This window comes from Pongo abelii, chromosome 9 (genome assembly GCF_028885655.2).
Source record: "Pongo abelii isolate AG06213 chromosome 9, NHGRI_mPonAbe1-v2.0_pri, whole genome shotgun sequence".
Lineage (NCBI taxonomy): Eukaryota > Metazoa > Chordata > Mammalia > Primates > Hominidae > Pongo > Pongo abelii.
In genome coordinates this window covers 92,537,262-92,552,530 of record NC_071994.2, presented here as the reverse complement: position 1 = coordinate 92,552,530, position 15,269 = coordinate 92,537,262, and the positions used below count along the sequence as shown (strand labels likewise).

Genomic DNA, 15,269 nt, shown 5'->3' with positions numbered 1-15,269 from the left:
CAATCCAGTCTGGGCATGGTGGCTGAGTCCCAACACTTTGGGAAGCCGAGGAGGGCAGATCCCTTGAGGTCAGGAGTTCGAGACAAGTCTGAACAACATGGCAAAACCCTATATCTAATAAAAATACAAAAATTAGGCTGGCATAGTTGTACAGACCTGTAGTTCCAGCTACTCAGTAGGCTGTGGCAGGAGAATCACCTGAACCTGGGAGGCAGAGGATGCAGTGAACCCAGATGGTGCCACTGCAATTCAACCTGGGCAACAGAGCAAGACTACATTTCAAAAAATAAAAAAAAAAATGAAAAAAGTCTTCTACTCTTTAAAAATCATGGAAAATCTAGTATTGTAGATAAAAGTAGAAAACAAAATCGTTCTTCATATATTTTAGGTTTTAATAAGGAGTCATTAAAAGATAATTATAAAGTCACTTTATGTGGACTTAAAAAAGAAACATCAGGCCGCTGTGGCAGCTCATGCCTGTAATCCCAGCACTTTGGGAGGCCGAGGCGGGTGGATTACCTGAGGTCAGGAGTTCAAGACCAGCCTGGCAAACATGGTGAAACCCCCTCTCTACTAAAAATACAAAAATTAGCTGGGCAAGGTGGCAGGCACCTGTAATCCCAGCAGGAGATTTGCTTGAACTCCTGGGGTGGAGGTTGCAGTGAGCCGAGATCCTGCCACTTCACTCCAGCCTGGGTGAAAGAGCCAGACTTCATCTCAAAAGAAAAAAAAAAAAATGTAACATTGTATAATGACATCAGACAACTGATTTAGTTATCTATCATTGGAATGTATTTGTAGAAGGTTTTTTTAAATTTTAATTGATAAAGCAATTATACAATTAAATAGAGCCAATCAAAAGGACTAGGTTTTGCCTCTGAAACTGCAGAAACCTAATTTTCCATTAAGGGTGTATCCATGCATAGTTTAAATTTTAAAAAAAATACATAAATAAAAGGAATGTAGTGAAGTGTTTTAAGAAAAGTTTCTAACTTTGGAAATTCTACACAATGTACATGTAACAAAGTTCAGTCTTTCACATTATTAAAAAAAATAAAAACCCTCAGCGTTGGCCATTAGGATGCCAAGACATATCCAGCAAATGCTCAATTATAAAGCATCCAGCCTGGCTGACTTTGAAAACTTTTCTTCTAAAATTGTCTTCCTGGGGCCTTTAATACTTGACTCTAATTTATAGTTCTAGAAACTATTAAGTTTAGAGAAAGTAAATTCCAATCTACCCTTTTTTAAAAAAACCTAAGTAGGCTTAGGACATTCTTCCTAAAACGTATGAACATTATTGTTCAAGCCTGTCATCGCAGCACATTGAGAAGTGAACACAGGAAAGGAGTTTGAGAAAAGCCTAGGCAACATTGTGAAAACTCGTCTCTCTAAAAAAACAAAAATTAGCAGAGCATGGTGCCATGAACCTGTAGTCCCTGGTACTGGGGAAGCTGAGGTGAGAAGATTGCTATAGCCAGGGGGGTTGACACTGCAACTAGACAGGATCCGGCAACTGCACTCCAGCCTGGGTGACAAAGCCAGACCCTGTCTCAAAAAAAAAAAAAGAATATAAAATATCTCTCTAATATTTGTAATGTTTATTATGTTGAAAATATTTTGGATATATTGGGATATAATGTTTTATTAAAATTAATTTCAATTGTTTCTAATTGTTTTAAATATCATTTGAAAAATGCATTCCCTTATTATGTTATGCAAAGCAACATACTTTGCTTAACACTGAAAGCCCTCCACTCTGTGATCCTGGCTCTTTCTAGTTTTATTTCATGTTGTTTTTAGTATCTATGTATCATATTCAGCCAAACAATTGAATTTTCAAAGCCTGATTTCTTTCTACCTTTTTTTTTTTGTCATTACCTTTACATAGAGTTGCTTATTTCCACTTTCATCTGGCAAAATTCTATTCATCCAGAATAGCAATAATATGAGGCCATTAATTTTGAAAATGTTAAACATTTATGATTAATTTATGATTAATTCTGTGTAAAATCAAAAAAGTAGAACACAATTTCAACAACATTTGAAGATGGAAGGAAAAAATACTTGGTGAGAATACTAAGGTAATTTCTTTAAAGTAGAATTTTGAGGGTAAACATCTGTGTATTAAATAGAATATCATGATATAAATATCAAATCCTGGGAGCTGATGTAAGGATACATAGAAAGATAAGAGTAGATGACCCAGAAATAGGTTCAGTGATATACAAGCAAGTATTAGTAACAAAGAATACAGCAAAAATTGATGAGGAAAGATTATTCAACTATAGTATTGTATCAGCTATGTTATTACCTGCTATAAAAGTAAATTCAGAATTGCAGTTCACGTCGTATGCTAACATAAACAACAGGTGTAAAGAATCCCTTTATGCCAGGAGTTCCAGACCAGCCTGGGAGACATAGTAAAACACCATCTCTACAAAAAATAAAAAGAAAATTAGCCAGGCCTGGTGATGTACCCATGTTGTCCTAGCTACTTTGGAGGCTAAGGTGGAAGAATCACTTTATTCAAGGAGTTTGAGAATACAATGGGCTACAATTGCAATGCTGCTCTTCAGCTTGGGTGACGGAGTGAGACTTTGCCTCAAAAACAACAAAAAGCTTTAAGTAGCTTATTTTATTTTAAAAGTATAATTCTTCTACAATTAATAAATTTACATATGACTAGGCCAGATGTATCAGACAGAGATTGTTCTCTACTACTTATATCTCAAGAAAAGTGAAAGACACTTACAAGGAAGCTCTAAGAGAGACAATTTTTTTCATCATTCTGGACTTTGAGATTATAGTTCTTTAGACTGATTTCCTGTCTCGGTGGTGGATATCATCCTGGAACTTAATTTGTTCAAAAACCTCACATAATCTGATATTTAAAAAACATGAAATTCATAGGATCCATAAATTATTGTGCCTTAAAAGTCTTCAGAAATTCAAGGATAATTTCTGTGGGATCTAAGGCCTTCTGCATTGTTGGGACTGAGACTCACAGCACTGGGTTGCAGACATCTGTTAACAGGTCTGGACAAAGAATGATGTCAGCCCAGATAACTCTAAGGAAAGCTTTCTGCTTTGTTATAAGGAGAGTAATCATTGAAGTCTCTAGACAAGCTCACAATCATCATTCCAGCATATGCAAATACATCAGAACAGTTTCAGTATGCTCCTGGTTTATGAATCTTCCTCTGCCTCTTTTCCATGTTCCTTTTTTATTATTTATTTATTTATTTATTTTTTGAGATGGAATCTTGCTCAGTCGCCCAGGCTGGAGTGGAATAGCGCAATCTCGGCTCACTGCAACCTCTGCCTCCCAGGTTCAAGCACTTCTCCTGCCTCAGCCTCCTGAGTAGCTGGAGTTACAGGCACCCGCCACCATGCCCAGCTAATTTTCTGTATTTTTAGTAGGGAGGGGTTTCACCATGTTGGCCAGGCTAGTATCGAACTCCTGACCTTAGATGATCCACCCCCTCTGGACCTCCCAAAGTGCTGGGATTCCAGGCGTGAGCCAGCGCACCTAGCCCTTTTTCCCTATTCCTAAATGCTTTCTCATAATTTGTTCCTTACATACTTCTTTGCTGGAATACTCAGACCCTTCTTTGCCACTCATAAACTACAATGAGGGTCCAATTCAAGTATCATAGAAATGGTTCAAGTAAACTTTTCTATAACCAGCCAAGAAAATAAATTGTTAATACACAGGGACTAGGGAAGCCCAGAGGAAGTGCTGCTAGGTTAATCACGGGCCCCAGGGCAGACATTCCATGGGTTATACTTAAAAGACACTCTATTGACCCCAGACAGGGAGAGCTTTTCAGGCAGAGACTCACAGGTGCAATTGATGAGAGAGGATAGAACATGAAGTACATTGGAGGAATTGCCAGAAATTGGGTAAAATTGGATCAAAGGAATGTGACCTCGTGGTCTCCCCATGGGACTGAGAATGTTAGAGTGCTTGTTGGAAAGATGCTATTCTGAAGGCAGAAAGACATTTAGATACCTATTGTAGAAATCCAGATGAGAACATAGAAAATAAAAATAAGGCAATAGTCAAAAAAATTCATGAAAGATTTGTAAATCAAGAAAAACATGATTATGGAAATATTTTCTTATAGACAAGAATAAATAATTATTTAAGGTGATCTCCTATAATGTAACTTAAATCCGGGAAAGATGACCTCGTTCCTCAGGTTTTGAGATATGGAATAAATGATGAGATAAAACAGAACATGTTGAATGTAAATGATTATGGAATATACAGCTGATGATGATGTGAGATGATACGTTATCTACATGATGAATTGAAATGAGGTGAATGATGTAGGCACTGACATGAGCTTTAGGCTACTATTGACCTCCTGTTTTCCTGGATCTGTGTTACTGTCCTTACTTGCAGTAAATGGCTTAGTGTCACTTGTTTTGGGGGATCTTTTGGAAAATCATCATATAGGTTCAATGCTTTCTGAGGAAACATGTTGCCATCAATTGGAACAAATCTCTTGTTCATGCTTTGTACACACATTTAACGACCATTTTTTTAATCTTAAATAAGCACTTATTATATACTGTGGCTGTAACTTCTGCTGTTTGAAATGCAATGCAAAACTTGTTTGGATTTGTTTTTCTTCCTTCAAAATTTTATGAGTAAAAGATTCAGCCCACAACCTCAGCATATTTTTTTTTCATTTCTTTTTGAGTAGAAAACTTTTACCTTTTCATTTAAAAGAAGCACTTTATTATGGTTTCTCTTTAGCATATTTGAACGACCAGCATCACTACTTGTGTGATTTGGGGACATTATTGGGTAAGAAATGAATTACTTCAACACAAGCACTGCAATACCATGGCAGTTGAATAAATTGATATCTGAGAGGTTACTGATGATTGTGCTGGTATAAATCATGTCCTAGGTGGGACAAAGGAAGACTGAAAAAGATTTCATCATGCTATTCAGAACAGCAGGGAACTTAAAACTTAGAAACTGTTTATTTGTAGATTTTTTTAATTTAATATTTTTTGGCCGAGTTTTGATCCCTGGTAACTCAAACCTCAGAAAGAAAAACTGTGTTCTCATTGCACATGCACCCTAGAACTTTAAGTATAATAATATATGTATATATATATTTTATGTATATAAAAGAAAAAAAGAAAAACTGTGGATAAGGGGGACTATTGCACATAACCATAGATACATTTTCTCCATGATTTGTATGTGGATAAACATAAAATAAGCTGAGAAAATACAGAAGCACTCTTGACTGTAAGTCTCGTGGGGGCTATTGGCAAGGAATTCCTCTGTCAGAAAATGTTTGAGTAGCCGCTTCTGAAATCTCTTCTTTTTTTAATTGTCACATGACAACAAAAATATTTGTTATAGAAAGAAAAATATAATCCATCCCTATCATTTGGATTCTGTATTTGTAAATTAGCCTACATCCTAAAACTTGTTTATAATCCCCAAATTAATTACTATATTGCATTTCTAGTCATGGTAGAACATCATGCACCATGGGGAGAAAAGCATGAAAATAATAACTCATATTTCACCCATGAGATTGGCAAAGTTTTGTAAATTCAATAAGAGACCTCAAATTAGTAGAGTGATTTGGTTAGTCAGTGATTTCTCTTAGAGTGGTAGAAACCAAAACAAGTTTTATCTTCCTGTTGGACTTCTCTTCGAATATCCTATGAACGTACTAAAGCAACTTTTAAGGCTGGAAGAGGTGGTTTATGCCTGTACTCCCAAGCACTTTGGAAGTCCAAGACCAGAGGATCATTTGAAAACAGGAGTTGGAGAACAGCCTGGGCTACAGAGCCATACCCTGACTCTATGAAAAGTTTTAGAAAACATTAGCCAGGTGGGATGGTGTGAGCCTGTAGTCCTAGCTACTTGGGAGGGTGAAGCAGGAGGATCCCTTGAGCCTTGGAATTCAAGGCTGCAGTGAGCTATGATTGTACCACTGCACTCCACAAGGAGACAGTTTCTCTAGACTAAATAAATGTGCCCTTAGAGGAATGCCTGTATCTTGGATGAAAGTCAATAAACAGTTTAAAATGCATCTTAGTTAATTTCTAGTGTATGTCTAATCTCATAGGATTTATGTTACATATGATTCACTTCAGTCATGGTTTTTTGGAATGAAGGAGTGATGATAATTTAATCAGTGGTGCAAAGGTGTGTTCTAAATACTGCATAAACCTAATCATCTTATTCTCTACCTTTCTCAATACTCCACCCACTTAAAGAGGTGGGTGTGGTCTTCACAGATTCTTATAGAAGGACATAGAAGAGACAAGCTCAGTTTTCTCCAAAGGAGAAGGAGCGCACTTAGAGGGAGCTGTATTTTGGTGACCTCCAAAAGTCAGTACTGTGGTGAATGGGCTCCTGACCTTGAGGAGTACTTAACAGAACTATTTCTGGAAGAATCATTGTAGGAACCATTCAAAGAACCCAGCGGTGAGTGAAACTTATATTGATAAAATTATATCTTCTTTCCTTTATAAAATAATAAATTAGAGTGTTAAAAATATCTCATTATCTTTAATCTACACAATGATACCATTTGTAGTTCATATTCTTACTATAGATTTTATGAATTATGAGGATACCAATTGTTGTTATTTTGTGTTTTCTATCATTCTTCAATATTGTTTGGAAAAAATTGAAATATCTAGTGTTTGCTGCAACAGATATGTATGCATAATGAATATATGAAGTTGATATTAATACATATATGTACACATAAGTGTGTGTAAATATATGTGTAATGAGTGCATTAATATTAAACAATTGAATTGAGAAGACATTAATGAATGTTAATTCATTCATTCAGCTTTTAGACATAAGTTTAAATTAGTAAGGTAATGATGAGAGATGCAAAACAGTGAAACTGAAAAGAAATGAGAAAGCTCACCAAAACATCCTAGTTTGGAAATCAAAACACAATTTTTTGACCAAATAAATTTATAAGATATAATTTGATACGTGATGGTGGTTGCCATCTCACTTGAGTCTTAATCTTATTAAACTATGAAAAATTCCTTAAAATGAATTAGATGACCTCTGGAGACTATTTACAATTCTAAGATTTTTCATTTCTTTCACTAAAATTCAGCAATGTTATCAAATACGGGAGAGTAAAGTAAAGGACTTAAACTTGCCAAACAAAAACCACAGTTCATATATTACTCAGGGCTCTCCAGACAGACAGAATGTTAGGATGGGTATGTATATATGTAGAGATACATTCATGAGCCATTTCAGTCCACCACAAACCACACATTGTGGTCACATACGATTATAATACCAGTATGTTTACTGTACCTTTTCTGTATTTAAATATGTTTACATACTAAATAATTACCACTGTGTTACAATTGCCCACGGTATACAGTACAGAACATGCTGTACAATTTTGTAGCCTAGGAGCAACAGGCTGTACTGTATACCATAGGTGTGTAGCAGGCTATACCATCTAGGTTTCTGTAAGTATAGTCTATAATGTCAAAACAATAAAACCGCCCGGCTGGGCGCAGTGGCTCAAGCCTGTAATCCCAGCACTTTGGGAGGCTGTGGCAGGCAGATCACTTGAGGCCAGGTGTTCAAGTCCAGCCTGGCCAATATGGCGAAACCTCGTCTCTACTAAAAAAAGAACAAAAAAGAAAAAATTTACCAGGTGTAGTGAGGTGTTCCGGTAATCCCAGGTACTCAGGAGGCTAAGGCAGGAGACTCCCTTTGACCCTGGAGGCAGAGGTTGCAGTGAGCCGAGATTGCACCACTGCACTGCAGCCTGGGTGATAGAGTGAGACTCCATCTTGAAAATAAATAAATAAAACCTCCTTACACATTTCTCAGAACATATATCTGTCATCAAGCTACACATAACTCTACCTGAGAGGGAATTCATCAGGAAAATTTGTTTTCTTGATTATGGAGTCTGAGCAGTTCTAATATAGGCTGTCTTTAAGCTGATGTCCAGAGGATACCGGTATCTTGACTGAGCTCAAGGCTGAAAGCCTCAGAACCAGCTTCAGGAGAGAGAAAGAGGAAATTGCCTTTTCTCTGGCTTTTTCCTTTTATCTGCGCTACCAGACGATTGAATGGTGCCCACTCACATTGAGGGATGATGGTCCCACTCAGCTCAGCAACTCACATGTCTCTCTCCTCTGGAAACACCTTCCCAGACTCACCCAGAAACAATGCTGCACCAGTTTCCTAGGTATTGGTTAATCCAGTCAGACTGCTATCTAAAATTCAACATCACACCATAGAGATGTAATTACACCTCTCTGAGTTTAACAAAAATCCTACTATATGTTAGTTCAGAGTTTGGGTATCCCTAGGAGAAATTAATTTAATCCACGAGAAAATAAAAAGGCCTAATATCTTTAATTATGTTTTTCTCTTCTATTAAACCAAAATTGGTTTAACTGCCGGTTTTTTTTTTTTGTTTATTTGGTTGGTTGATTGGTTTCTCTAATTTGTTTTGGTTTGGTTTTTTATTTTACTTTAATTTTATATTATTTTAAGTCCTAAGATAAATGTGCAGGACGTGCAGGCTTATTGCGTCAGTAAACATGTGCCATGGTGGTTTGCTGCCCCACTGTTGTGTCTTTCAAAATATGTCATAGAACCCTCTAGCCATTTTCTCATATTTCCTTGGCCAAGGTAGTTTTTTCCAGTCTTTCACACTCAGCAGTTACCTGAAAGAAGGATAGGAACAACTACAATTTATTCTAGGTCACTTAGAATCAAACCCAATTTCCAGATCAACATTCAGAAAACGGGAAATTGAATAGATTGGTATTATGTTACATAAAGGGTTGTGAGTCATCTAGTCAGTAATATCTACTATAATGCTGAGAGACTCTGTGTGAGATTTTAATTTTTGTTACAGAATAGTGTGTTGTGCTTTAATGAATACTGTCAAGAGAAAAAAATAGGGCTATCAGGTATCTCCACATGTTCAGAAACTTTTCATCAACTCAGACCCCAAAATGAGATGTTGCTCTTTCTTCCTCAGAAACATGAATTCTGGAATCTTGCAAGACTTCCAGAGGGAACTCACCTGCCCCATCTGCATGAACTACTTCGTAGACCCGGTCACCATAGACTGTGGGCACAGCTTTTGCAGGCCCTGTTTCTACTTCAACTGGCAAGACATCCCAGTTCTTACTCAGTGCTTTGAATGCATGAAGACAACATGGCAGAGAAACCTCAAAACTAACATTTGTTTGAAGAACATGGCTTTCCTTGCCAGAAAAGCCAGTCTCTGGCTATTCCTGAGCTCTGAGGAGCAAATGTGTGGCACTCACAAGGAGACAAAGAAGATGTTCTGTGAAGTGGACAAGAGCCTGCTCTGTTTGCTGTGCTCCAGCTCTCAGGAGCACCGGTATCACAGACACAGTCCCGTTGAGTGGGCTGCTGAGAAACACCGGGTAAGCGATGCCTCTGAAGATCTATTTCTATAAAGGACAGATGAAATTCCTGTGGGTCTATTTTCTTGGAGATTGGGTAAAGCCAAACCTGAGTCCCTTTAAGCAGCTCACTTTTGGGTTTTCTTAGCTTCAAACCTCTGAGATTTGAGGAAGAAGAAGGGAAATAGAAGAAATGCCATTTCCTAGGGACTTATTTGTGTCTCATTCTTGGCCCCCTCCCTATGAAATGGTCTGCATATTACTTTATTGTTTTCACTGGTGCTTCAATTTATGGCTCTTTTGCAGGAGAAGCTTTTAAAGAAAATGCAGTCTTTATGGGAAAAAGCTTGTGAAAATCAGAGAAACCTGAACATGGAAACCACCAGAATCAGCCACTGGAAGGTTAGTCCTGTACTACCCTACTTCTACATTCTCCAGGAACTTATGGTGGGAAAATGGGTGACTCTTAAAATAGGAACTTGTTATCAAACTCTAATGTTTCTGGGAGTCAATAAAGAAAAAGAAAACATTGAGAAAAAGTGACCTCATATCTCATGTAGAATAGTATGACTGTTAGATACGATTTCTAAGAAAACTACTGAAGTCACCCAAAGCATGCTGGTTTGTTTTCATACAAACCTGTAGCTATACACCAACAGATACAAGAAACTGGGCCATCTCACAGCATTCTATATGTGCTGGTTGGATAAATGCTGGGCACAAGATTCATCTGGCAGTCATGGAAAGCTCAAGTGAACCTTCTGAGCCTGGGTCAGCATTCATCTGAATGCTGGTGGACAAGTAGTATTTGGAATTGCATGGAAAATTTGAGGCAGAAAGAGTGACAGGGGAAATCTAGGGCAACCATGAAATTAAGAATCTCAACTAATTAATACTGAATAATACATAACATATGATAAGAAAAGTGGTGAGAAATATGGATTTGTGTCTTGAGGGAGACAGGTAAAGATGCTCGAAATATGGGAACTAGTATCTAAATATAAGGAGAACTCTAAGGACTTCAGAGAAATATTAAAAATGATTTTCTCTTTGTGGATGTATACTTTGAGGGTATGATAGCTAATATTAGTGTTTTGAAAAGTATTTCATAAGAACCTGGTCTACGTTGAATATTAAATTAGAAAATTTGCTAGTATAGAAGAAAGAATGTATCTTTGTCCTCACAAATCGTATAATCCAAATGAGAGAGGAAAAATGGTCAACATGCAAATATGTGCAATACATGATGTGTTTGGGTGTGGTAGGTTCTTTGTTGGAGAATAATCAAGCAGGGAAGTAGAAAAGGACAACAGAGGCCAGAACCTGGAGATTAGTGTCTGATTTTTAAATAGGGTGTTTAGAAAAAGCCTCACTGAAAAATTCAATTTTACCGAAATTTTGAAGAGGAGAGGGAACACGAATGTGTGTATGTATATATATGTGGACCATGAATGTGTATGTATGTATATCTCTGTGTGTGTGTGTGCGTGTGTGTGTGTGTGTGTAATATTCTAGTTGGAGAGACCAGCATATGCAGTAATTTTGAGTTTGTGTATATTTGGAGGCCCGAGGAACCACAAAGAAGTCTATGTTTCAGAATGGGATAACTTAGAAAAAGAATGGAAGGAAATGAATTCAGAGAGATAAAGATAGCCAAGTCATAAGTGCAGCCTTATTAAGATAGGTTTTGCTGGGTGAAATACATTTAGCTGGACATGCTAGTCTAAGGTCATTTCACATATAATGAGTTTAAGCAACTTGTTGCGTATCTCAGAAATAGAAATAATTATTTCCATTCTAGTAAATATAGCTCTATACTCCAATTCTTCAGCATGAACTGTTCTTACTTTTCCATAAATATTGGCCAGGATAGTGAAATTCAAATTGTGTTTTTTTATTTCCAACTGCCTTAGAAAACACATTATCTTGAATAAATTTAATGTAATTGGTCAGATACATCTATGTTGATTTTTATACAGAAAGAAATGAAAGAAACAAAATTTTGTGGATTCTAAGAAATAGCAAGACTGAGGTTTAAATTATTGGATGTTCGAGAGACGAAAAGAATCAGTGGGATTTAATAGGAGATGAATAAATACACTTCTCTTTTGACTAACCCATTATCACTGCAGGATTACGTGAATGTAAGGCTAGAAGCAATTACAGCTGAGTATGAGAAGATGCCTGCATTTCACCATGAAGAAGAAAAACATAATTTGGAGATGCTGAAAAAGAAGTGGAAAGATATTTTTCATCAACTTCATTTAAGTAAAGCCAAAATGGCTCATAGGAGGGAAATTTTAAGAGGAATGTATGAGGAGCTGAAGGAAATGTGCCATAAACCAGATGTGGAGCTACTTCAGGTACAAACTCACAACGTGGTTTCAGTTTTTTGACTATTCACATGTGTAAGTATATTCCTCATGGCTGAAATCCATCTCCCTACCTTAATTCCATGATGTGTTTCCAAAAACACATTCGCATAACTAATGCTACTTTATTGGGAGAGTATAGCCCCGCCAAGGGATTCTACCAGGCCAAAGGTCCCTCCTACTTTATCCACCAGCCACAAAACTTTGGAATGGTCAAGGTAACAGCCCCAATAACTAGTCCGCATCTAAGTCAATAATATATTTTGGGTTGTTTAACATGTATAAAATAGTGAGTGATTCATTTACATTTAGCTTAATTTGAGGACATGGCAAGATCAGAAGTTTTGGGTATCTAGGCTCACTTTAATATTATTTTGAGGTCCACTCATTTGGGTAATAGGTTCTGGGAAAGATGACTGAGTAGGCTTTTCGAAGTTACCACAGAACATAGACTCTGGGCCTCTTCTCCATTCACTTCTGTAGAGAATGTCTTCAAGACTCAGACTTTACCAGGACATTAATTAATGACAAAATGACTAACTGGGTTTTTCATTACAGAAGAAATAGAAAATGCTTTCCAGATGGTAGGGAAATAATATCTTTAGAAAATGATTCCAAATTTCACACTGAACTGAGTGAAAGATGCATCTTGTGAAATGCCTACATATTTCTTTTTTTTTTTTTTTACAGGGTTTTGGAGACATATTACAGAGGTGAGTGTTTACCTAGATTTTAGCATGTATTCTTTCAGTTTCCACCAATATCAAAGCAGTCTCTACCAAAGTCATGGCATAGATGATTAAGATATTGATACTACCTTTTCTTTGCATCTGCTTTCACTCTCACACCAGAAAAGACAAGAACACTAAATAAATAAATCAATAGTGAAATAAAAAAATGTTTATTCCTGATTTTGTTTTATTGATTAAAAGCCTGCACAGATAAAAGATGAAGTTTTGTTTTGTGGATGGTGAGAAAGTCACCAGAGGAAGCAGGAGAGAAGAGGGGGAAGTATTTTAGCAGTGAAAAAGTTAATGATTTGTTGTTCATACCTATATACATATCAGTTAACAGTTCTGAAAAATAGATTGAAAAAACTGTGGAGTGTTAGAACTGTATAAGTTTCTAGGGAAGCTTGTTTCTAAAAGGCAGGTCTAGCTGCCTAGAACAAGTTTCACATTCTTTATCTTGAAAAGGAAGCAGCAGATGCAGCAGTCTCCCCAGAACCCCGCTATTTCAGACAAAGATGTCAGGGGAGTCTGCCAAGAAGTGGAACTCAGAATTTCCTTTCTAAATATTCTCAAGGCCATAAGGCTAAGGAACCTTACCCATTTGGGGCAAAAAATAAGAAAGATCAGACTGAATTCTGACTCAGACTCTCCCACTATGCTTTAAAATTCAGAAACTGTAAATAGAAATTAACTTCAAAAAGGAAGGAATAATTTTTGAATTATCAAATTTGTGGGTTCAAATGATTCTCATGAAATGTCGTTTAAATACAAGTAGTGATTTTTATTTATTTTATGGCTGTAGATGTTGTAACTGCAGGTTTTTCCTTGCAGGAGTGACTCCGTGCTGCTGCACATGCCCCAGCTTCTGAATCTAGAGCTCATGGCAGGGCCCATCACTGGACTGATGGACAGGCTCAGCCAATTCTGAGGTAAGTCTCCACCCACAGGCAGCACTCCCACTATCTTAATACTATTATTGTTAGGATCACATAGGTAATATTTCACCCTTTATCAAATATTTTACTACTTTATAGATAAAAGTGAACAATATAATCATGCAACCCTATTGTATCTGTGTCTGTATAGTCAGATTTATAGCATTAAGTTTAAAAGATAGCAAAAAACAAATACATTATGACCTCATATGTACTGAGTAATGTAATGGGAAAAAGGAGTAGTGTAGCAAATTTAAAAAAGGAGCAAATGGAACAATGCCCAGAATGAAGGTGAGTTATTTAATGTTAAATACAAAGTTTTACATTTCCTTAGTGTATTCATTTGAGCAGCTAAGAACTGTTCTTTAGGGGATTATGGTTTACTGGGAATTGCTGGGGGTTTTTAATTTTCTAAATGGATATGTATCATGTATTGCATAAAAAATTCGTTAATGGGTAAACATAAAAAGAAGAAATCATTTTGTGAATACAAGTAAAATTACAAACAAAAAGAAGTTCAGTTGTTGCAATATGAAAAGCTACAGGTTAAGTTTAAAATCCAGCTATAACTGCGAGCTAGCATGGAGGACCACAGAGAGACTGGTAAAAGATTTTGCAGAAATCTGCTTTAAATTGTCACTTATGACATGTACTTACGGATTTTTATCCAGTCATCAAGAGCAGTACTTGAGTAACTGAAAATCTTCACATTCTTTCCAAAATGATAGCACTAGTTTTTAAGAACAAGAAACATTTCTAAATAATGATCTTGATAACAACATAGTATTTAGGGCATATAATGTGCAAATTTTGCTTTGAAAATTGGATTGAAAGAAATTGATCTTACATTTGGCTCTCAATATGTAAGTTTTCAAAACATTTTTAATACTTGTGGTTAGTGTTTTGTTTGTCTTGTAGATAAATTAATCATCTCTATGCTTTATTAGAAGTTACAAGCAAAATTGTCCTTGTGACTTTACATTTCCTGGTAAATTAACTTCTTAATAGAACAATTTTTGCTTATTGACACGTCTATGCATGTTTTGTTTCTTTGTATTTTATTTATTTATTTATTTTTGCAGTGGATATTACTCCGCATCATGATGAGCCAACAGTCATATCTTTCGATGTGGAGATTTGAGAAGCATGTGTATTGGATGTGACCGTCAAAATGCGCCCCATATCACTGCAACACTACAAGTTTTCTTGCGTGGGGTGCTCAGACTTTCACCCCCGGCAAATATTACTGGGAGGTCCATGTGAGGGACTCTTGGAATTGGGCTTTTGGTGTCTGTAATAAGTATTGGAAAGGGAAGAATCAGAATGACAGTATATATGGAGAGGAGGGACTCTTGAGTCTTCGATGTGTCAAGAATGACATTCAGTGCAGTCTCTTTACCACCTCCCCACTTACACTGCATTATATCCCAAGACCTACCAGCTGCATAGGATTATTCCTGGATTGTGAAGCTAGAACTGTGAGCTTCATTGATGTTAATCAAAGCTGCCTTATATACACCATCCCGAATTGCTCCTTCTCACCTCCTCTCAGGCCTATCTTTTGCTGTGTTCACCTCTGACCAGAGATAAATCAGAAATGTGTTCATCTGCTGTGAGAACCTCTTTATTCCAGGAAGCCCTTTCCTTGTGCCTTATCAAACAGGACAAATAGGTTCTGTTTTATGTCTTGAATTGCATTCTAATGTTATTAATACTCATTTATTGTGTTACTATTAAAAATGGTAAAAACACTAAAAGCATATGTATTGGTTCTTTATTAATTTTTGAAAAATCATTAT

The 15,269-nt window shown here is 36.5% G+C and overlaps 1 pseudogene; it reads left to right on the top strand.

The window, feature by feature from the left end:
* Positions 1-9,042: 9,042 nt before the first annotated feature.
* On the top strand, positions 9,043-15,050 carry LOC129048984 (tripartite motif-containing protein 49D-like; annotated as a pseudogene).
* The last annotated feature ends 219 nt before the right edge of the window (positions 15,051-15,269 follow it).